The sequence below is a fragment of the Macaca mulatta genome, chromosome 8 (assembly GCF_049350105.2).
Source record: "Macaca mulatta isolate MMU2019108-1 chromosome 8, T2T-MMU8v2.0, whole genome shotgun sequence".
NCBI classification, from domain to species: Eukaryota; Metazoa; Chordata; class Mammalia; order Primates; family Cercopithecidae; genus Macaca; species Macaca mulatta.
In genome coordinates, this window is record NC_133413.1 from 151249946 (window position 1) to 151271819 (window position 21874).

The 21874-nt window shown below is 38.8% G+C and overlaps 1 protein-coding gene across 48 annotated transcripts in view; it reads right to left on the reverse strand.

Moving 5' to 3' along the window:
• PTK2 (protein tyrosine kinase 2) overlaps positions 1 to 21874 on the reverse strand; it is a 357319-nt gene that overhangs the window by 265771 nt on the left and 69674 nt on the right. For 15 of the 48 annotated variants that reach the window (XM_077944116.1, XM_077944110.1, XM_077944095.1 and 12 more), the window contains one exon: positions 19639 to 19727. The exons of the other annotated variants lie outside the window; for them this stretch is intronic. The gene's annotated coding sequence lies outside the window, so the exon portion shown is untranslated. The remainder of the gene's footprint in view (positions 1 to 19638; positions 19728 to 21874) is intronic. 48 annotated transcript variants of the gene reach the window in all.

Here is a 21874-nt window from a genome sequence, read left to right on the forward strand (position 1 = left end):
CTCAGCCAAAAGCGAGCTGCAACTTACTATTGCAAAGCCATCTGGCTTCATTTATTCATGCCTTTCATGAATGTGCCACACCTCCCGCAGATTACATTCTAAAAATATTTATTGAGCCCCCTACTATACTAGGCTAGGTACTGCAAGAAGTGTGCCCATATAGAAGGTAAATTAATTTAAAATACATATATATAATCCCACTCTAAAAGTTTTTAGCCTGGTAAGGAAACAGACAAACACATATACAAAATTAGTTACAAATGTAACAAATATTATTAAAAAAACAATTGTAATAGGCATTATAAAGAAAAATATCAAAATTGTTACATAATTATTACAATACATTATGCCCGCACTGATGCTAGAAAGAACGGAGGAGGAGTAGAGGGCCTGTGAGGAAGTCAGAGAGGCAGCTAAAGGGGTTCCACGATTTGGGAACCTTCAAACCAGAAACCCTTATCCTTTGGCTTGGGGAAATGTTCTTACATAATTTCTTTGAGGCTGTTTTATCCTTTTTTTTCTTTCTCAGTTATAATTACAAACTATTTTCAACTCTTATTATTTGTACGCTAGACCTTCTGGATTCATCATCCTATTTTCTTTTCTCTTAAATTTGTCCTTTCTTTCCATGTTCTGGGAGATATCTTTGACATTACTTTCCAATGTTTCTACAGAGTTTATTTGTGCTTTCTTAAATTGTCTTATTCTTTGGACATAATATTTTCTTTTCTTGAGACAGGGTCTCACTCTACTGCCCAGATTGGAGTGCAGTGGTGCAATCATGGCTCACTGCAGCCCTGACCTCCCAGGCTCAAGCGATCCTCCCACTTCAGCCTCCTGAGTAGCTGAGACTACATGTGTGCATCACCATGCCCCACTAATTTTTGTATTTTTTGGTAGAGACGGGGCTTTGCCACATTGCCCAGGCTTGTCTCGAACTCCTGGGTTCAAGCAATCCACCCACCTCAGCCTCCCAAAATGCTAGGATTACAGGTGTGAGCAACCGCGCCCAGATGGGAGTACTTTTGAAGACTCCTACTTGTCTTTCCTGGGTGCAAATCTCTCAGCTCTCTGGAGATACTAATATTTTTCTTTTAGCTTCCTTCTGCTTGCTGTTTCATCTTGTTGCCCACAAGTTGTTTTTTTCTGTTTGTTTTGGTCTCACATTTTGAAAACAGAGGCTGTCTTTAAATATCTGGCTGTCCATCCTTGGCTTAAAGCCCTGAATGTGAGCACAATGTGCTGGTGGTTGGGCTAAGCAGAGAAGTAGCCTGTATTATTAGTCTGTTCTCACGCTGCTGATAAAGACGTACCTGAGACTGGGAAGAAAAAGAGGTTTAATGGATTTACAGTTCCACAAGGCTGGGGAGGCCTCCCAGTCACGCCGGAAGGCAAGGAGGAGCAAGTCCCAACTTACATGGATGGCAGGCAAAGACAGTGCTTTTGCAGGACAACTCCTCTTTATAAAGCCATCAGATCTTGTGAGACTTACTCACTACCACAGAAACAGGACGAAAAAGACTTGCCCCATGATTCATTTACCTCCTACCAGGTTCCTCCCACAACATGTGGGAATTCAAGATAAGACTTGGGTGGAGACACAGCCAAACCATATCACAGCCCTCAGAAGCGGCCAATTCTCCTGATGTCCAAAGTGAGCCCTTTGCTAAGACCAGTTTCCAAAGAAAAGAACCTTTCAGTCTCTTGCCAGGATTCCAGAGGCCAAGGAGAGAGAAAACATGCCAAATCTCACTTAATTCTCAATTTTGAGTATAAGAATGCATTCAACATACTATGTTTTACCAGAAATTTTCCATAGTAAAATATGTGAAACTGGGCCGGGCACGGTGGCTTACGTCTGTAATCCCAGCACTTTGGGATGTCAGGGGTTTGAGACCAGCCTGGCCAACATGGTGAAACCCTGTCTCTACTAAAAAGCAAAAATTATCTGGGTTTGGTGGCATGTGCCTGTAATCCCAGCTACTTGGGAGGCTGAGGCAGGAGAATCACTGGAACCCAGGAGGAAGGGAGGGGGGAGGGGAGGGGGGAGAGGAGGAGGGAGGCGAGGGAGGAAGGCGAGGGGGGAGGTGAGGGGGGCAAGGGGGAAGGGGAGGGGGGAGGGGAGGAAGGAGAACCTCTATATGCAGACAACCCACAGTAAGGAAAATAGATAATTTATTACAACAGCATTTCAACTCTTAAGGCTTTGATGACTTTAAGTGGTTAAGTATATCCCTCAGAATTTCAAGACGAAATTATCTCTACCTTGAGCCATTATGTACTTTCCATGAGCAAGACCCTACAGATTACAGGACAGCTAAAACTTCACCTAAATCCCCAAAATAAAATTTTGAAGAAGCAAGCCCAATCTAATATTTGAGCCTACAACTGAAGACGGTAGAAATTTTACAGAACTAGCACGTATCAAGAAAAGCTTTATAGGTGGTGACGTCTGAATAAGATCTTGAAGGGCAGCGGTACCTGTCATACAAGGACTGTGCTTAGCCCTCACAACTATACAACTCTTAAGTCACCACAAGTTCCATATCTGTAAAGTGGGAGTTGAAATAATAAAGTGTTTACCAAGATACATGAAACAAAGTTAGCATTCAACAGACAATAATAGTTGTTAAAGAAGGATGAACTTAATTTTCTAAGGCCAAGAAAAGGGGAATTCAAAGTAGGAATATGCTTCAAACAGAAATCTACTGAGACCCTCCCATGGAATCATTAACTAGTCCTAATCAACATCTTTCCTGTTACCCCTCACATCTTTATAAATGGTTGTCAAAAAAGGAAACAAAAGATGACTATTCTTACTATGGTAACATCTGGTATATTTGAAACGTATTCATAATCCAATAACCAAATTAGGCACAAATGTTCCTTTAAAAATTTCTCCTAAAGCTTGTCCTATTAAAAAAAAAATATGGTTTTTTTTCTAAACTGAAAATCTACCATGAGTATACAACTCTATTATGAAGTTACATAAAAGTTAAAATAAGAATATACAATAGTCAGGATTTGTTACTGTCTCATTGATTCTGCCAATTCTACAAAACAGTAAGATTTTCACAGTCAAAAAACAGTATTAACATATGATACTCTAACAGTATTTTGTTTCTTAGAAAAATAAAAGAGTAGGGGAGGTAACAAAACAGACCTTGAAGGAAATACAACACTCTAGCATCACCCACAGAACATCTCCCTCCCTGGTTAACAAGGTCCTGGATTTTTCCCTTGCCTTTTTTTTTTTAACATCAAAGACTACACACATCTCTCAACATAATATTTTTTGGCCAATATAAATTTATATCTTTAAAACTTCATATATAATTTTAAACAAAAGTATGTATGGAAAAGTTTCAAGTTACAATCCAAGTAAATTTTGTAGGACTTAACTTGTAGAGTCTCATAATCACAGTTTGAAAAGGAGGCCAAAAATCAGAAAATTAAGGGACTCCAACACTTGAAAGTGACTGCTATAAGAAGTTTTTCTTCTACAGATACTCTAATACTTCCTATAATCCCAAACAGAGGAATTAAGAATACAGCCAATGGGAATGCAAACGAAGTTCTTGTTTCCCATTTTCCTACTCTAATTCATCAACCACTGAAAGAACATCATCCAGAATCTTCCCAGCTCTATAGTCACACGAAGTGACTGGACATCTCAGTAACTTCTTGGCCTGAATTGCCCCATTCTCTCCAAAACCATCTGCCCCATTCCCTGACCAATTACAAGGAATGCTTCAAGCTCTTCACCTCCTTCCTCAACTTTCTAAAGGCCTCAAATCTCATTTCATAATTATAGGAAATTGGTTTGTTTGAGACAGGGTCTTGCTCTGTCGCCCAGGCTGGAGTGCAGTGGTGTGATTACGGCTCACCACAGCCTCAACCTCCTTGACTCAAGCAATTCTCCCACCTCAGACTTCCAAGTAGCTGGAACTACAAGTGTCACACCACTATGTCCAGCTAATTTTTTTTTTTTGTATTTTTTGTAGAGCCGGAGTCTTGCCATATTGCTCAGGCTGGTCTCAAACTCTTGAGCTCAAGCAATCCACCCACCTCATCCTCCCAAAGCACTGGGATTACAGATATGAGCCACAGCACCCAGTGCTTTTTTATTGTAGGTTTTTGTCTGCCTTTTTTTTCTGGCAATTTTATTTCATGCTGTATTGCTTTATCATACATTGTAATATTTAGTGAACAGCAGGCACATTTTCCACATACAAACAACTGTTAACCATATTGTCTGGTAATCAGGAAACAATGTTTTAAATACTTTTCAATCTTACATTTTAGATTTTGTTCACATCTAGTCTTTACAGTTTTTTTAGAAACTGGTTTAATGTTTTCTGCTGATGTATATAATTTTCCCTTTGCAAAATAGAAAAATGCTTGATTTTCAGAAATGCAATGTTAAGTGTGAGACACATAGTCTGATTTTAATAGTATAATTTATAAAATACACAAATCTTAAAGTGAACAGCTCAATGACTTTTAAAATACACATATATACATACGTGTGTACATTTATCTCCACCCTTATGACTACCACCCTAGACCGAGATACAGAATATTTCCATCAATGTTTTATTTTCATGTTCCTTTCTAATTAATACTACCCCACCGAAAGTGCTACTATTACTATCACTATAATGTTTTTCTTAAACTTTACATAATTAATCATATAAATAAACATAAAAAGGGAACATTTTCCAACTTATTTTATTAGAACACCAGTACCTTGATATGAAAACTTGATAAAATGATTACAAGGAAAAAAATTACAAACAGATATCCCTCATAAACATAGGTACAAATAATCTGCACAAATTATTATCAAATCTAGCTATATAAAAATAGAATAGGCCAGGCGTGGTGGCTCATGCCTATAACACAAGCACTTTGGGAGCCTGAGGCAGGAGGCTCTTTTGAGGCAAGAAGTTCAAGAACAGCCTGGGCAACAAAACAAGACCTCGGCTCTAGAAAAATTACTAAAATTTAAAAATTAGGCAGGTGTGATGGCATGCACCTATAGTCCCAGCTACTCAGGAGGCTGAGGCAGGAGGACTGCTTGAGCCCAGGAGTTCAAGGACATAGTGAGCTATGATCATGACACTGCATTCTAGCCTGGACAACAGAGTAACACTCTGTCTCTATAAAAGAAAAAAAACAAAAAATCAGGATAATACATCATGATCAAGTGGGGTTTATCTCAGCAACACAGATTGTTTTAACATTAAAAACGAATTCATAGTTAGTACAGTGGCTCGTGCCTATAATCCCAGGTACTCAGGAGGCTGAGGCAGCAGGACTTCTTGAGCCCAGGAGCTTGAGATCAGCCTGGGCAACATATTAACAGCAAGACCTCATTTCTCAAAAAATAAAGATAAATACAAATTTTAAACACCACAATTCATCACATTATAAAAATTAAAACAGAAAAATTCATACGAGCAACTGGATACAGAAAAAGCATTAGACAAAAATCAACAACCTCTCATAATAATAATAAAAAAAAGAAAAAAACCTCTCAGAAACCTAAGAATTAAAAGCAATCTTTTTCAATTTGAAAAAAGGTATCTGCCAGGCACAGAGGCTCACCCCTGTAATCCCAGTGCTTTGGGAGGCCGAGGCAGGCGGATCACAACGTCAGGAGTTTGAGACCAGCCTGGCCAATATGGTGAAACTCTGTCTCTACTAAAAAATACAAAAATCAGCCGGGCTTGGTGGCATGCGCCTGTAGTCCCAGCTACTCGGGAGGCTAAGGCAGAGGAACAGCTTGAACCTGGGAGGCGGAGGTTGCAGTGAGCCAAGATCACACCACTGCACTCCAGCCTGGGCGACACAGCAAGACTCCGTCTCAAAAAGAAAGAAAAAGGATATCCACAAAAACAAAACAGACAAAACTAAAGTTAACATACTTAACACTGAACATGTTCTCCCTCAGGGGGAAAAAAAGGAAAATCTGTCTCCTCTCATCATTTCTCAATACTATAATAGAGGTCCTGGTCAAGGCAAAGACACAGATGAAGATATAAAAGTCAGAAAACAAAACGGTTTTTATTTGCCAATAACACATTCAGATTTATTTTGATTTTCTATACTCAAATCACTAGAACTAATAAGTGAATTTATAATAAGGCTACAAGATAAACTAATAAGACGATCAATTTCTATACACTAGGCCAAGAATTGTAAAATTAAACTTTTTTTTTTTCCCACAGAGTCTCACTCTGTTGCCCAGGCTGGAGTGCAGTGGTGCAATCTTTGCTCACTGCAACCTCAACCTCCCAGGTTCAAGTGATTTTTGTGCCTCAGCCTCCTGAGTAGCTGCGTCTGCAAGTACATGCCGCCTCACCCAGCTAATTTTGTATTTTTAGTAAAGACAGGGTTTCACCATGTTGGCCAGGCTGGTCTCGAACTCCTGGCCTTACGCGATCTGCCCACCTCAGCCTCCCAAAGTGCTGGGATTACAGACATGAGCCGCTGAGCCCGGCCAGAAAACTAAACTTAAAAGCCAAAAATTATTATTTACAATATCATCAAAAACCACCAAGACCGCCACATTAAGATCTATTACACATTGCTTAGAAAAATTAAACAAGACTTAAATAACTGGGGCCGGGCGCGGTAGCTCAAGCCTATAATCCCAGCACTTTGGGAGGCCGAGACGGGCAGGTCACGAGGTCAGGGGATCGAGACCATCCTGGCTAACAAGGTGAAACCCTGTCTCTACTGAAAAATACAAAAAACTAGCCGGGCGAGGTGGCGGGCGCCTGTAGTCCCAGATACTCGGGAGGCTGAGGCAGGAGAATGGCGTAAACCCGGGAGGCGAAGCTTGCAGTGAGCCGAGATTCAGTCACTGCACTCCAGCCTGGGCGACAGAGCGAGACTCCGTCTCAAAAAAAAAAAAAAAGACTTAAATAACTGGATATACAATGTCCATTACTGTATTGTTCAATATTGTTCGTAAGTCAATTCTCCCAAATCAATCCATAGATTCAACACAGCCCCAATTTTTGAAAAAGGGAAATATATTAGTTCAACTTATAAACTGCTGAGACTTCCTATCCACAAGCCTACAAATTCAACTGAACACTGTATCAGTAACAAAAAAATTAACCAAAATCTATGAGAATAAGAACATGGAAAATCAACCAAAAATATCACCAAATGAACCAAAGATTTCATTATTGTTTTAGTCAAAGAAAAAATTTACTAATCATTGGTTTCATTCCAACATCAAACTTCTATAAAACACTTAAAACATGACTCATTTTATACAATTTTTAAGAAAGAAAGGTATAATATAAAATAGGCCGGGCGCGGTGGCTCACGCCTGTTATCCCAGCATTTTGGGAGGCCAAGGCGGGTGGATCATGAGGTCAGGAGATCAAGACCATCCTGGCTAACACGGTGAAACCCCATCTCTGCTAAAAATACAAAAAATTAGCCGGGCGAGGTGGCGGGCGCCTGTAGTCCCAGCTACTCAGGAGACTGAGACAGGAGAATGGCGTGAACCTGGGAGGCGGAGCTTGCAGTGAGCCGAGATCGCGCCACTGCACTTCAGCCTGGGCGTCGAGCAAGACTCCATCTCAAAAAAAAAAAAAAAACAAAACAAAAAGAAAATAAATGTATTTTACTTTTTTAGGTAAAGAAGTTAATATACACCTAAATCCAATTCTAAAATTATGTGAGCTACGAATCAGTGACATTATAAAAATGTATACAAATAATGTTCAAATGCAAAATTAAAATATTCAGGGATAACTGTTTTAAAGTTAGATTTTTCTCTAACTGAACACTGTTAAAAAAAAACACACACAGAAAACCATTGGATTTACAATAAATTCCTTGTGGTTTAAACAATTATAGATTAATCTGAAATCAAAGATTTGTCAACCCTTTACAAAAATCAGAGTCACTAACCCTTAAAGCACTAGAAAGACCAAGTTTTGGGTGTTTTTTTAAAAAATGTTTTATTTTAGGTTCGGGGTACACGTGAAGGTTTGTTATAAAGGTAAACTTCTATCATGAGGGTTTGTTGTACAGATTATTTCACCATCCAGGTATTAAGACTAGTACCCAAGAGTTATTTATTTATTTATTTTTTGCTTCTCTCCTTCCTCCCTCTGCCCTCAAGTAAATCCCAGTGTCTGTTGTTCCCTTCTTTGTAGAACAAGTGTTTTTTAATTTCCACAAAAATCTCCATCACTCTCTCATTTGCTTCTAATGACTGAAACCTCTGTTGCTCCCAGAAGACAAGATTTAATTCATTCATCCATTTAAAATAAGAGTCTACCAGCCAGGCGCGGTGGCTCACATCTATAATTCCAGCACTTTGAGAGGCCAAGGTGGGTGGATCACCTGAGGTTGGGAGTTTGAGACCAGCCTGACCAACATGGAGAAACCTTATCTCTACTAAAAATACAAAATTAGCCAGGCATGGTGATGAAAGCCTGTAATCCCAGCTACTCGGGAGGCTGAGGCAGGAGAATTGCTTGAACCCAGGAGGCGGAGGTTGCATTGAGCCGAAATCGCGCCACTGCACTCCAGCCTGGGCAACAAGAGCAAAACTCCGTCTCCAAAAAAAAAAAAAAAGTCTACTATGTCTTAGGCAGTGGAAAAGCAGCAATGAGGAGGACAGAAAGGCTTCCCTTGTCTCATAGGGTGCACATTTCACTAACGGACAGCAGCTAAACCAAAGAAGTAAATAAATAAACCATTAGGTATGTTAGATAGTGGTTAAGAGCAAATAGAAAGACAAGACAGAGAACCAGGGATGGGGTACAGTGACGGCAGGAGGATGAGTCCATTTTAAATAGTGGATCGGGCTGGGTGTGGTGGCACGCACCTGTAATCCCAGATTTTGTGAGGCCGAGGTGGGAGGATTGCTTGAGCCTAGGAATTTGAGACCAGCCCGGATGACAGAGCGAGACCATGCCACATACACACATAGGTACATACATACATATAGGGTGATCAAAGGAGGACACACTTTAGGGTTCCCATATAACTTACTGCCCAAACCAGGACACTCAGAAGGTTGGGAGTGGGAATGCTAAACACAAGGAACACCGGGTCAATAAGCATAATATGGGACATGTTGTTATTCTCCTTCACAGAGAGGGTCATATTTGAGTAAAAACCCCACATCCAGGCTGGGCACAGTGGCTCGTGTCTGTAATCCCAGCACTTTGGGAGGCCAAGGCAGGCAGATCACCTGAGGTCAGGAGGTCGAGACGAGCCTAGCCAACATGATAAAACCCATCTCTACCAAAACAAAAAACAAAAAAAGTTTGCAGGGTGTGGTGGTGGATGCCCGTAATCCCAGCTACTCAGGAGGCTGAGTCAGGAGAATCACTTGAATCTGGGAGGCGGAGGTTGCAGGGAGTCGAGATCACGCCACTGCACTCCAGCCTGGTGACAAGAGCAAAACTTGGTCTCAAAACACAAAAAAGAAACCTATCCACTGACAGCTCTAAAATTATATACAAAGAGGAAAAAACTGGGCAAAACCAGCAGTCTCTTCCCCAAATACTAATAATGAGGACCAGAAAAGAATATGAGATAAAGTTTAATACCCACTGCCTTATGTTTGTGGATGAGTTGATGTTACGAATATTCAAAATAGAAATGAAAAGGGAGAGTTCACCAGTCTTTCTGTTAAGACATCTGTTGAGAGAACCAGAATGAGGCATGTGTTTCCCACAGGAGGATATTTAAAGGCCAATTCACTCCTCTCATGGAGCTATTTTTAAGGAATGTGGATTAGAATAGATCGGCAAACTGTGGCTTGTTTCTAGCAGGCCTCACTTTTAACCTATGCCTGTGTCTCTGGTTAAACCACCACCTCGTAGGCACGAAGAATTGGAGAGATAGCCATAACCCCGTATCCACTCTGTTCTGGCCACAATGCCATTCTCCCCAGCAAGAGCCTTTGCTCTACCCATGCAATCGACTTGGAACTTTCTTTTCCAAAGTATCCACTTGGCTAACTCCCATATTTCCTGCAAGTCTTCAATAAAATGCACGTTTTCAGTGCAGTCTACACCTAGATATTCTATATAATAAGACTGTCATCTGACCTCACCTTCACCGTAACATTTAACACCTTCTATCACACTAACCAATTTATTTATTTATTATTTTTGTCATTCACTGTTTCCCCTCACTTGGAAGAATAACTACATGAAGGAGTAGGTATCTCTGACTCACTGGCATATGCCAAGTACACTGGGCTTGGCACATACTTGGTGTTCATTAAATATCTGTGGAATGAACGAATGAATGAATGAATGAATGAATGAATAGAACGAAAACATCTGAGAGTAGATGACACAGTACATATATCAAAATGCAAAAATTACATGAAATAGACAATTCCATTATGATCCTACCATTTTTCTATTTGGGTGTGTATGGCATAGTGATTAAGAATACAGGCACTACAGTTAGATTCCCACTGTTCAGAATCTTGTTCTGCCTTTTATATTAGCTGAGCAACAATTGTCAAGTTATTTAATCTCTCAGTACCTCAATTATCTCATCTGTAAAATGAGGATAATGATATTTCCCATCTCAGACAGCTTACAAACATTTGTGAGAATGGGACAACATGTATGTTTTTTGTGCATGTTTAATGCTCAGAACACAGCATGGCATGTAGTATTTCTGAATAAGTTTTAGCTATTAAGAAACACAGCTGTCTTTTAAAATGCCATGATTTGAGGTAAAGCAGAAAGAAACTGTAAAATTGGCCAGGCACGGTGGCTCACACCTATAATCCTAGTACTTTGGGAGGCCAAGGCGGGTGGATCACTTGAGGTCAGGAGTTCGAGACCAGCCTGGCCAACATGGTGAAACCCCGTCTCTACTGAAAATACAACAATTAGCCAGGTGTGGTGGTGTACGTTTGTAATCCCAGCTACTTGGGAGGCTGAGGCAGGAGAATTGCTTGAACCAGCCTGGGCGACAGAGCAAGACTCTGCCATGAAAGAAAAGAAAGAAAAGAAAAGAAAAAAGAGAAGAGAAGAGAAGAGAAGAGGGAAAGAAACTGCAAAAAATTCAGTGAGATATTAAAATAAATCTATAGGAATTAACAACAGCTCAAGACCAAAGCATCATTAGCCACCCACTATGGGCAGAGTGCTATGTTAAACCCGGGGTATACACTTTTACTCTAAGAGAAAAAAGAGAACACAAACTCAACGAAATTAGAATGGCCAAAAGTTTGATATGGAATATTTATTTCTGACAGTTCAATGATCCTAAAACTAGATTTACCTACAAAACACTGTATTAATCACAAGATTTTAGCTCTGAAAGAGCCTTTTAAAATCAAATCTAACCCTATATAGAATTTATTCATTCATTAAAGTAATAATCGTTTATGTCAACTATTTGTCAAGAAGAAAAAAAACTGACACTATCTCTGTGAAGTTTACGTCTAATAGAAGACAGAAATCCAAAAAAGTATGTAACGACAAATCACAGTAAGTGTTATACAATACCAGAAGAAAAGGATATAGGAGGGAACATTAGAGAAAACTTGGTTTAGACCGAGAGGAATGAGAGCACCGGAGTGAGATTCCCACGGTAATTTTTGCATTTTAATGTCAGTACCATGCATTCTACTCTGAGGTATTTTTCTTTGCACACTAGTCATTGATTCATTCAACAAATATTTCACAAACACCTAGTATGTGCCAAGCATATGGCAGTGAGTAAAAGATGAAGACACTTACTTCCTCATGGAGCTCATTTAAGCTGAGACCTAAAAGGTTAAGTAGGAGCTGGCTAGTCAGAGAAATGCAGAGATGATGGCTCTAGGAAAATACAACAGAAGGTATAAAGGCCTGAGAGGAAGAGTTTGGGGTGTCTGAGGCACTGAAAAGACAAAATAATTGTGCTATTAATGAGCAACAGGACAAAGGCCCAAACCTGGAGAAATCAAGAGATCAGATCAGGATTTAACAACCAAATCTCTGAAACTCTTTAGTCCTTCCCAGCCTTTCAAAAACATGAAATAAATAATGTAAAAACTGATATAATCAAATAACTCCCCAAACAGGACTTTCTGCACTTGATAGTCTTGCAACCTAAAATAACACTGTGAACATTTACATTTAATTCAATATTCTGAATCAAAACTGTCTTTAAACCTAGAAAATCATGATGTAGTTGAACCCATGTTAAAACAAAGTCCTTTTTAATACTTTAAAATATAATCTTCCTTGGATGGGACCTAAGGTGGATTCTTTACACCAAATTCAACTGCACAATGAGCTTGGTTCAAACGCCCCAGAATGCTTTAAGGATACCTTAAAGGTTTCAGTTCAAGGGATACAAATATAGTCTGCTCTATTATTTTTAGCTTGTCCTGGTATTTTATGTGTCTTCTTAAATTGGGACACTGCTGTGCTTTTTGAGGTTAATGTGACTGATAAAATCAAACATGTGGTTTAGAATGTCTAACTGCAGATAGAGATTTGTGTATTATTTGGATTTGAGCTTTTTACTGTGTCTTTATCTACAAGTTGTAGCTTTTATACTTGAATATAACCAATTCAGCCAATTCCTATATACCAACATCTTTGTCCTTATCACACAAAGTTAACCAGCATAAAAACAAGGTTTCCTGCCTTCCTGTCCTGGTACAAGAGTAACATGAGGGGAGAGAGAGGAAGTTTACTAAGATAGTTACACACTGGGCAATCACAATGGAAGCAGTGTCTGCAGCACCAAGAAGGGACAGGACAACAGCTCCTAGGTTTTGTCAGAACCTCCTCTGAACAACTCAAAAGCAAAACCATGAGGAGATGGCTTGCTGCGGCCCTACACAGGAAACTGATTCTGACCCCTGACACGATCCCTACCTTTTCCCATCTTTTATATGTGTGAGCTCTGTTCTCTCTTACCCAACCCTAACCTCTATCATAATGCATATTTCAGTTAAAAATAGTTTTATTCATTTGTTCTAACAGCCAGCAAACTTAATTGAAAAATAAGTTGTTTCCATCAATCGCTTTGGGGTGAGTAAAAACACTATAATCTCTTTTCTTCCAAAGTTCACAGTTTTAAAGTCACACTGAATAAAAAGAAATCCAGTAGCTGATAATTTAATATCCCACTGGTACTGGATATGTAGATCTTGAATCCAAGAAGGAAATCAGAGTCTTATTGTTAATCATCAGTGCTAACACAATGTTATCATACAATGGAGGTGGCAATATGCAAACGAACTCCAGCAAATCCAGGAAAAGATCAAAATTTTCAACAAGTATAGAATTCTTTGGCTATGAACACTATTGGTCACACTCATTTATGCTATACATTTCTGATGCTGAGAAACTAAAATTTTAAAAAGTTCCCATTCCCAAAACTCTTTAAAATCCAAGAGTGTGAATTTAACTCAGCAAAATATTTACTCTGAGTATCTAATTACACAAACAAGTGAACAAAGTGAATACTAAAATAGTTCTTATATCGCATGTTTTGTAAATGTTTAAAAGCCTAGGAAAGAATCAATAGATGACAGCAACAACTAAATAAAAACCATTTTAATGGTGAAACTGTAATTTGGTGCTAACACACCAATATCCCAGTGGTACCAAAATTTTTACCCCAAAAACTAAAATGAATCAGTTTATACCTCTACTTATAAAACCGCAACCTTTTACAACAGTGCAGCTTCCTCCTTTTAAAAATTTTTCCTAAGTGGAGTCACATTATATTTAAATATATTTGAAATAATAATAAAAAATATTTTTATTATATTCTTCATTAAGAACTTTATTTCCTAACTTATACATTCTCTACTACTGTAAGCAAAACAGCTGATCTGCTTGTAGTCAAGCACAAATTACATAGCATTAACTTCTCAATATGTTTCCCAAATACTGTCTTGAATGTTACCATGAAAATGCTGTATTTTATATTTACATTTTTATGTGAATAAAAACCCTAAAAACATTAAGAAAGAAAAAACTGTTTATGCATGGTATTCCTAAGCCCACCTTACAATAATATGGAGTTTCAAACTGAATATACAATCTTTACAGTGAGTAAAGAAAACTAATTTTTAAAGTAAAAAATACATGTTACTCTTTTTTCCTACAACCCTGTTTAAGTTAAAATTCCTTTTTTCCTTAAAAACTTCCAGATTACAGAATACATACAGATGTCTTAAATTGAAAGAAAAAATAAAACTATTAAGAGACATGGGACAGAACATTAAAAGATAGCTTAATGCACTTAAAATTCGTTTCCATAAAAAATATTTTCATTTACTATATGAAAAGCTATCTAATTGGTTTCATGTAATAGCTGTAAACCCATACCAAATCAATTTCCATTTTTCCTCAAAGTTTTAACCGTAAATATATTGAAATAAATTCTGAAAAACATTTATCTACCTTTTCGGTGCAAAAGCATGAATTTTAACAAAACTGAACGTATTTTTAAGTTATTTATACCTTTAGCCCAACACACTGGAAATGGACTACAGCCGCTTTTCTCCATATAGATGGCACCTGCTGGTTTCAGGGCCTCTTGGCCTGCCAGTTCCAACAACATACACCCAATCCTATAAGATCAAGCCAGGAGTCCGCACACAAAGTCCCAGTTCCTCGCTGTGATAGTATTTGCTTCGATCCACAAGCAAGACTAAGGTTCCCCTGTGTGCTCCTTTTTTCAGAGCTTGAAGCAAAATTTGGAAGGTGTTCCTTCTGTAATATTTTCCAGCAGCTTGAAGAATGCCTCTCAGTTACAGAATCTTCTCATGCTTCCGCAATCTGAAACACAGACCATCCTGGCTAGATTAAGCTACTGAACAGAATGAAACCAGCTAGTAATGTGACCCCACGGGTCTGTATTCCTAGATTCATTCAGGGAAGGAGAAAGAGGGAGGGAAAAGAGGGAGGAGAAAAAGAAGGCCAGTAGCCAGTAACTTATTAATATGCTAATCTCACCCTTCTATTCAATTCATCCAGCAGTCTTCTGTTTACAAAACTGACAACCGATTCTAAAATCGAGTAAGCTGCAAATCAAGTCTGACCCAGATCATGTCTGTAGGTGGCTTCTCAAACCATTTTTGTTTTCAAAGTCATGCCTTTGTCATTTTACTAACCTAATTCTTTATGACCTTAGAGTTAAAATAATTACTTTGATGAAATAAAAATCCTTTGTGGAAAAAAAATCCTGATCTATCTATGTCTCTATGTCCATAGGTACCCAAATATTTTCGTGGTAAAATATTTTTCCTGGTTGGTACGCTCATAGTAAGTGTATAAATTTTTAAAACTCTCTCGAAAACAGAAAATCAAGAATTTGAGGTAGCCACATTCTTTAAAATTAGCTTAGGGAATATTGAGGGATCCAAGAGGCATGATTTCCTTTCTTAGTTTCAAAACATAAGCGAGTAATAAACTCATACTAAAGAAGACAGACAGAAAAACAACCTTACAATCTGTACTAGCAACTTTTTAAAATGCAGAGCTACTTAGTTTTTCCATTCAAACTGTGAGATAGTCAAGATCATCTCAAAAACTTAGCTATCTAAACACATTCCACTTTAGCAGTAAGATAATTAGTAACTAGGCTCCTGGTGCCTTTGTTCTCTGAACATACATAAGACACACTGAGACTCTACAGTTCTAGCTTTCCCAAATGTGGGTAATTTTGTTAGTAGTACACTTGTATAAACCAATCAAAAATCAAGTATTTTACTGAACAGTGAAAATGACCGAGGCTTTGTTTATGAAGTCACTAACTTCTGAAAAGAATAGCTTAACAAAGCCTGAGGAGAACAAGTGGCTTATTTGTGTCCAGTGATGCCCCAGGACAGTTGTTTCATTTCTAACATGCTACTTTTGATGATGGCTTTGTCTCTAGGTTTACTTCCAGGCTCCTAATAGTAGCCAGAGTTCAAGTAACCTCTTCTATGCTCCACTGAAAACACATCACTCACCAGCGTGAACTATGACCCCAGGGAACACTGGGAAGAAAGGGGCTCCAGAAAAACGCAAGCAAGCTAGAAAAAGAACAGAGGAAATAAGCAACTAGATAAACTAGAATACATGAAAAACAATCCCCAGCCTCCACCATTACTAAGAGACCAAGACTGTAAAGGACCACTGCCATGATGGGAAGGATAAGAGCACATTCACCAGCAAGCATATCTGACCCACTCCTGTGAGAACAGACTGGAATTTAATCTGAGCCATCGACTAACAGACTGTACAAATAATCCAAGCACACTGAGTCCACCTTGCAATTTATGGCTGTCAAAAGTTACAAAATAAAAGCTACCTTCATTAGCAACCTACAATTATATTCTACACACAAAGTACTGATTACATGTAATTTTCCCATCTTTTAAGCAAATGTGGTATTAAAATTCTTTTAAAAATGAGAGCACTAAGACTAAAGACAGGGTCATAGACTGGGAAGAGGCACAGGAGTTAGCAAGCCCACTCGCTCATCTACGATGCCAGGGTCTTCACACCACAGCACACCACCCCACCACAGGAAGGATTTTTTAGTCAGACTGAACACCTGCCACAGGACCAGGTGAGCAGGAGAGAGAGTGGTATAAGCACAGGGTGGTAGTGACTGGAGCTAATACAGTCGCAGTGACAGAGAGGACAAGAGAACAAGTGATGGAGAGAATGAGGGAGAGGGATAAACCTGGTTTCTGTGACTTTAAAGTGATCAGTAGATGGGCACTTTTTCTCCTACCACTGTAACTACTTCATAATTTATTTCAATAATCTACCAAGCCCACTCGCTCATCTAAGATGCCAGGGTCTTCATACCACAGCACACCATCCCACCGTAGAAAGGATTTTTTAGTCAGACTGATGAGCTGCCACAGGACCAGCTGAGCAGGAGAGAGAGTCATATAAGCACAGGGTGGTGGTGACTGGAGCTAATGCAGTTGCAGTGACAGACAGGACGAGAGGACAAACAAGAAAAGTGAATATAGAGAATGAGGGAGAGGGATGAACCTGGTTTCTGTGACTTTAAAGTGACCAGTAGATGGGGGTTTTCTCTCCTATCCCTGCAACTACTTCATAATTTATTTCAATATCCAAATATCATCTCCTAATGTGCAAGATCTTGAGAGTATGGGAAGATGTTAAGATATGAAAGAGCATAAATTACCCAGGTCAGAGACCAAGGAGACTAAGTAAAGACCAGATTGAAACAGCAGCTATGGAAATGTTAGGAACCAACTCATGCCACAGAGAAGAACTGAAGAGGATACAGGTGATACTGCTAGCAATAACTTATACCTTTTATCGAGCAACTATAGTTATATATAAAAAACTGCATTTAATCCATAACACAATCTCAGTGAAGCAGCTACTTCCCTGTTTTCACAGAAGACAAAAATGAAGTTCAGAGAGGCCAAGCAACTTGCCCAAGGTCAAAGAGCTGCAAAATGAGGCAAGTACTGGCTACTTTGGTGATACAGTGTTTATTATTTTCTTCCTGACAAATTATGCTTTTAAATTCCTAATCCAGTGACATCGTGAACAGAAACAGACTACAGATAATGGCAATGTAAGTGAAAAAGGGTAAGCAGTCCTCTATATTCCCTTATTTATGAATTCTACATACTAATATAAAAGCCAACCACTTATTTAAAAGTTGCGTGACCTTTACATGAAACTCTTTTAGTACTGGCATATTTTACAGCAATTCTGGTAAATCCTACTTGAAAGGTAAACTCTTGTCTTTACCTTCTAGATATAATCAGAATACATGTATTTCTCACCACATCTCCTGGCCTTACCCCGGTCCAGGCTGCCTGGATTATAGCCATAGGCCTCCTACTTGGTCTCTCTGCTCCAGCTCTCACCGCCCTACACTCTATTCACAACTCTTCTGAGTTGTGCACTGATCCTTCCAAAACATCAATCACACAATTTTACTCCTTTGCTTAAAACTCACCAACAGTTCCCCAACTTTCCCAGGTTCAGCACCTATATACTTAGCACAGTCCGCAAGGTCGTGCGTGATATGGCTCCCCTCTATCGCCAAGGATCCACTAGTTTCCTTGGCACGAACCACACTGACCTCCTTGCCACTCCCTGCCCACGTCAGGGACTCTGCACTGATGTCCCTCTATGTGGGACACTCTTGCCCCCGCGTTATCCACATGGCTTGCTCCCTTCCCCCTGCCACATCTATGCTCAAATGTCGCCTACTCAACGAGGCCTATCCAGACCACCCTGTCTGAAACTGCATGGCCCATCTGCTCTCCCTGCTTCACTTTATTCCCACAGCACTTACAACTTTCTAAAACACCTCATGATTTACTTAAACATTCAGTTTATTGCCTGGCTGCCCCTACTACAATGCAAGCTCCGTGACGGAAATTCTGTCTGTCCTATACATATTGTCTCCAGGGCCTTACTAAAATGGTAAGATGTGTAGGCCATATTCCACCGACCCGCCTATCACCCCTAAGTAATGAGAAGATGGCAAAGAGAATTTTTCTTTTCAAGGCTATGGTCACAGAGAAGGTATACGTATGTCCGGACATCAGTGACAGTATGGCGTGCCTCCATCCCGGGCACTGCTTCACTTCCAGATCTCAGTACAGTACAAAGGCTTGGTACCTACTTATTGAATGAATAAGTGAACTAAACATTATGAAAACTTTGCTTTCTCAAGAATATGAGAAAAGAAAAACGGACATAAAGTCTAGGAAAATCACGTAGACTGCCTCTTCCCACCCCACATAAAAAAAAAAAAAATCACGTAATTTTGTACTGATACTCCTATTAAAACTTTCACCACAAATTTTAATAGAGCACAAATGAAAATAGTGTGTGAGATTACATAAAATCATCAGGGTTGCAAACAATGTTATACGCAAGATCAGTAAGCATAAGAGAGAACTCTAAACCCCTTCATATGATGTACAATTTTGTCCAATCTGACTTACCTACAAAACCATGACCATATATGAGAAGGTCCCTAGGAATGAACTATTAGGAAATGAACTACTTGTAAATGTCACCAAAAGCAGTTCACAAAATACCAGCCTAACTTTCACATTTCTCATATAATTGTCATAAGTTTGTCTCTCTTAAGGAATACCAAACACCATGGCAGCACTACTTGGCAAAGTAAAGCACTGATAAATGCTTTTATGCCAATCGACAGGAGGAATGTAAAAAAAAATTATTATTCATATCATACATGTATACTTCTAAATATATCATCTTTCACCTCTTTTATGTTTGCATCAATCAGGGAGTTACAGATTTAAATAACTTCGACAGTTTTACAACATGGTTCCTCCAATTAGCACTTGATAATTACAATATATCCTAACTTTAGAATGTCAGGTATCTTATACTGCGCTCATTTCCAGTAAGATTACTAATTACCATTCCTGTCATTTTGTCTTGCTGTTTCCACCACGAAAACAATTTTTCAAAAATTTTAGTCTATCAACAAAAATTATGACTCGGTTAAGACCAAAGAAATATTAGTCATAATAAATCTAATCACCTTCCAAAGACAAACAACAGGAAATACCAACAAATTCCAAAAGGTGACAGTATTGGCATTATTCACTTTCTTTGCAAAGTTTCTTAACAATTACTATACCTCCCTTCCGTTATTCTTGAGGAGCTCTGGGGAAACTGCAGAAGGCACTGAATTTGTAACTGGAAGATGCAAAGGAACCCCAGTTCTGCCTGTGAGACAAAGAAAATCATTTCAACATCCTGAACTTCAGTTTCTTCATCAGTAAAATGAGGAGAGCAACAATACCTATCACTTATTGAGTACTACGTGCCAGTCACAAAATAGCATAATAGCAACGCTAATAATAATGAAAATAGAATTTTAACATGATGATACCAAGTGAATGCTAACTCTGTACCAAGCCTTCTTCCAATAACTTTAAAAATGTTGACTCACCTACCTATCACAACAAACTACCCATGGGGTAGATACTGTTATCCCCATTTTACAAATGAAGAAATCAAAGCACAGAGAGACCAGGTAACTTAAATTCACAATGTCACAGAACTTTTGAGTTGCAAAGCTGGAAATCAAACTCATGCAGTCTAGCTACAGAGTCCACGTACTTCACCAATTTGCTGCAGTGCTTTCCACCTATTTTCTCAATTAATACTTTTAACAACCAACAACATAGATGATATTACAATCCACGTATGACACATGAACAAACTGAGGAACAGATAAATTAAGTAACATACCTAATATTACAACTAATTGATCAGTTGCAGAGCTGGGATATGCATCAGGCACTTGGACACCAGTCAGATGACACAGTTAAACCACCACCTATAGTATCACCTACCTCCAGATGCTATAAAGGTTTCCAGAGAAGAGTCTGGAAACAAGCCTACAAAGGGCAAATGAATCACAGTAAGGACCAACGGGACAAAGAAAGGAAGAGAAGAAAAACAGCAAAGAATATGGGATAGATTAAGCTGCTCTTATCCCCATGCAACATCCTAATTCACCAAATCGTGAGGCTCATGTGATAGCCCTCTGGTGTCAGTAATCCTGCCCCAATACAAATTCAGATAAAAGTCATCACACTACCTGCTAGACATGTAGCTGGTACTTGACAGATGTATCAAAATCACCAGAAAATAACTATAACCACTAAATTAAGCAACAGTGAAATACAAAAAATAGATGGGAAAATGCAACTCTTACCATGAAAACCTTATTTAATATTTCTGTCAATTGGGTAAGACAATAAAATGTGTATTCTCAAGTACCTCTAAAATTAATGGCATAAAAACTATTTCATTATCTAAAAAGGCAAAAACAACAAAACCCTGACCTTATTAATCTAAGCAATATTTTCACGGACTCTAATTAATGATAATTTCTTATTTTTGTTTTGCCATACAGACAGAGATCAAAGCTCAATTCCAGATTTAGAAACTGTTGAGAGGTTAACTGCTGTAATTGCTTTCTTTTAAAGGCTCCTGAAATCTGTAAGAAGACGTTGCATTCGTTTTTCAGATGCAGTGGTAGAAGCATGACAACACAGGACAGAATAAGAAGCTCACCAAAATTTTCAATCTATCCATACATGTTATAAAACAGAGGGTTTTTTTTTTTTTTTTGCTTATACTGACCATAATAATGCAAATATCAAAAGGCAATCCAGTAGTTACTTAACACTAACGTTGTCCAAAAGAAACATAGAACTTTTATTTTATGGAAAATGCATATACACACATGCAACTTATTTAATCACCATCAATTTTTTTTACCCTATAAATGCAATTTATCCACAGTTTGACTGCTCACCTTATTTAACAAATAGCAACAGTATCAAGCAATTGTATCTTTCCAAGTTAGGTTAACTTTCCAAGCTAACTGAAGCAAAGAAAAACACTGATAAGGCTGTAAAGGTTCTGGGTTATTCGTCAGAAATTGGGCTTTGCAGTCACAGACATATTAATACTGGCCTGGGGGTCTGATGGTGTCAGGAGGACCCCTTGTGGTAAATGTAAATCCCTTCTACAACCTGCATTTCTCAGCTAAAAGTGAAAAATCAACAATATACATTTTAAATTTATCCCTCATGACAGCCTGAAAAAGCTAACCATTACTACAGACTCCATACTCTGTATCAGGCCAGGCGCAGTGGCTCACACCTATAATCCCAGCACTTTGGGAGGCCGAGGCAGGTGGTTGACCTGAGATCAGGAGTTCAACACCACCCCAACATGGTGAAACTCCATCTGTACTAAATACAAAAAATCAGCCGGGCGTGGTGGCGCATGCTTGTAATCCCAGCTACTTGGGAGGATGAGGCAGGAGAATCGCTTGAACCTGGGAGGTGGAGGTT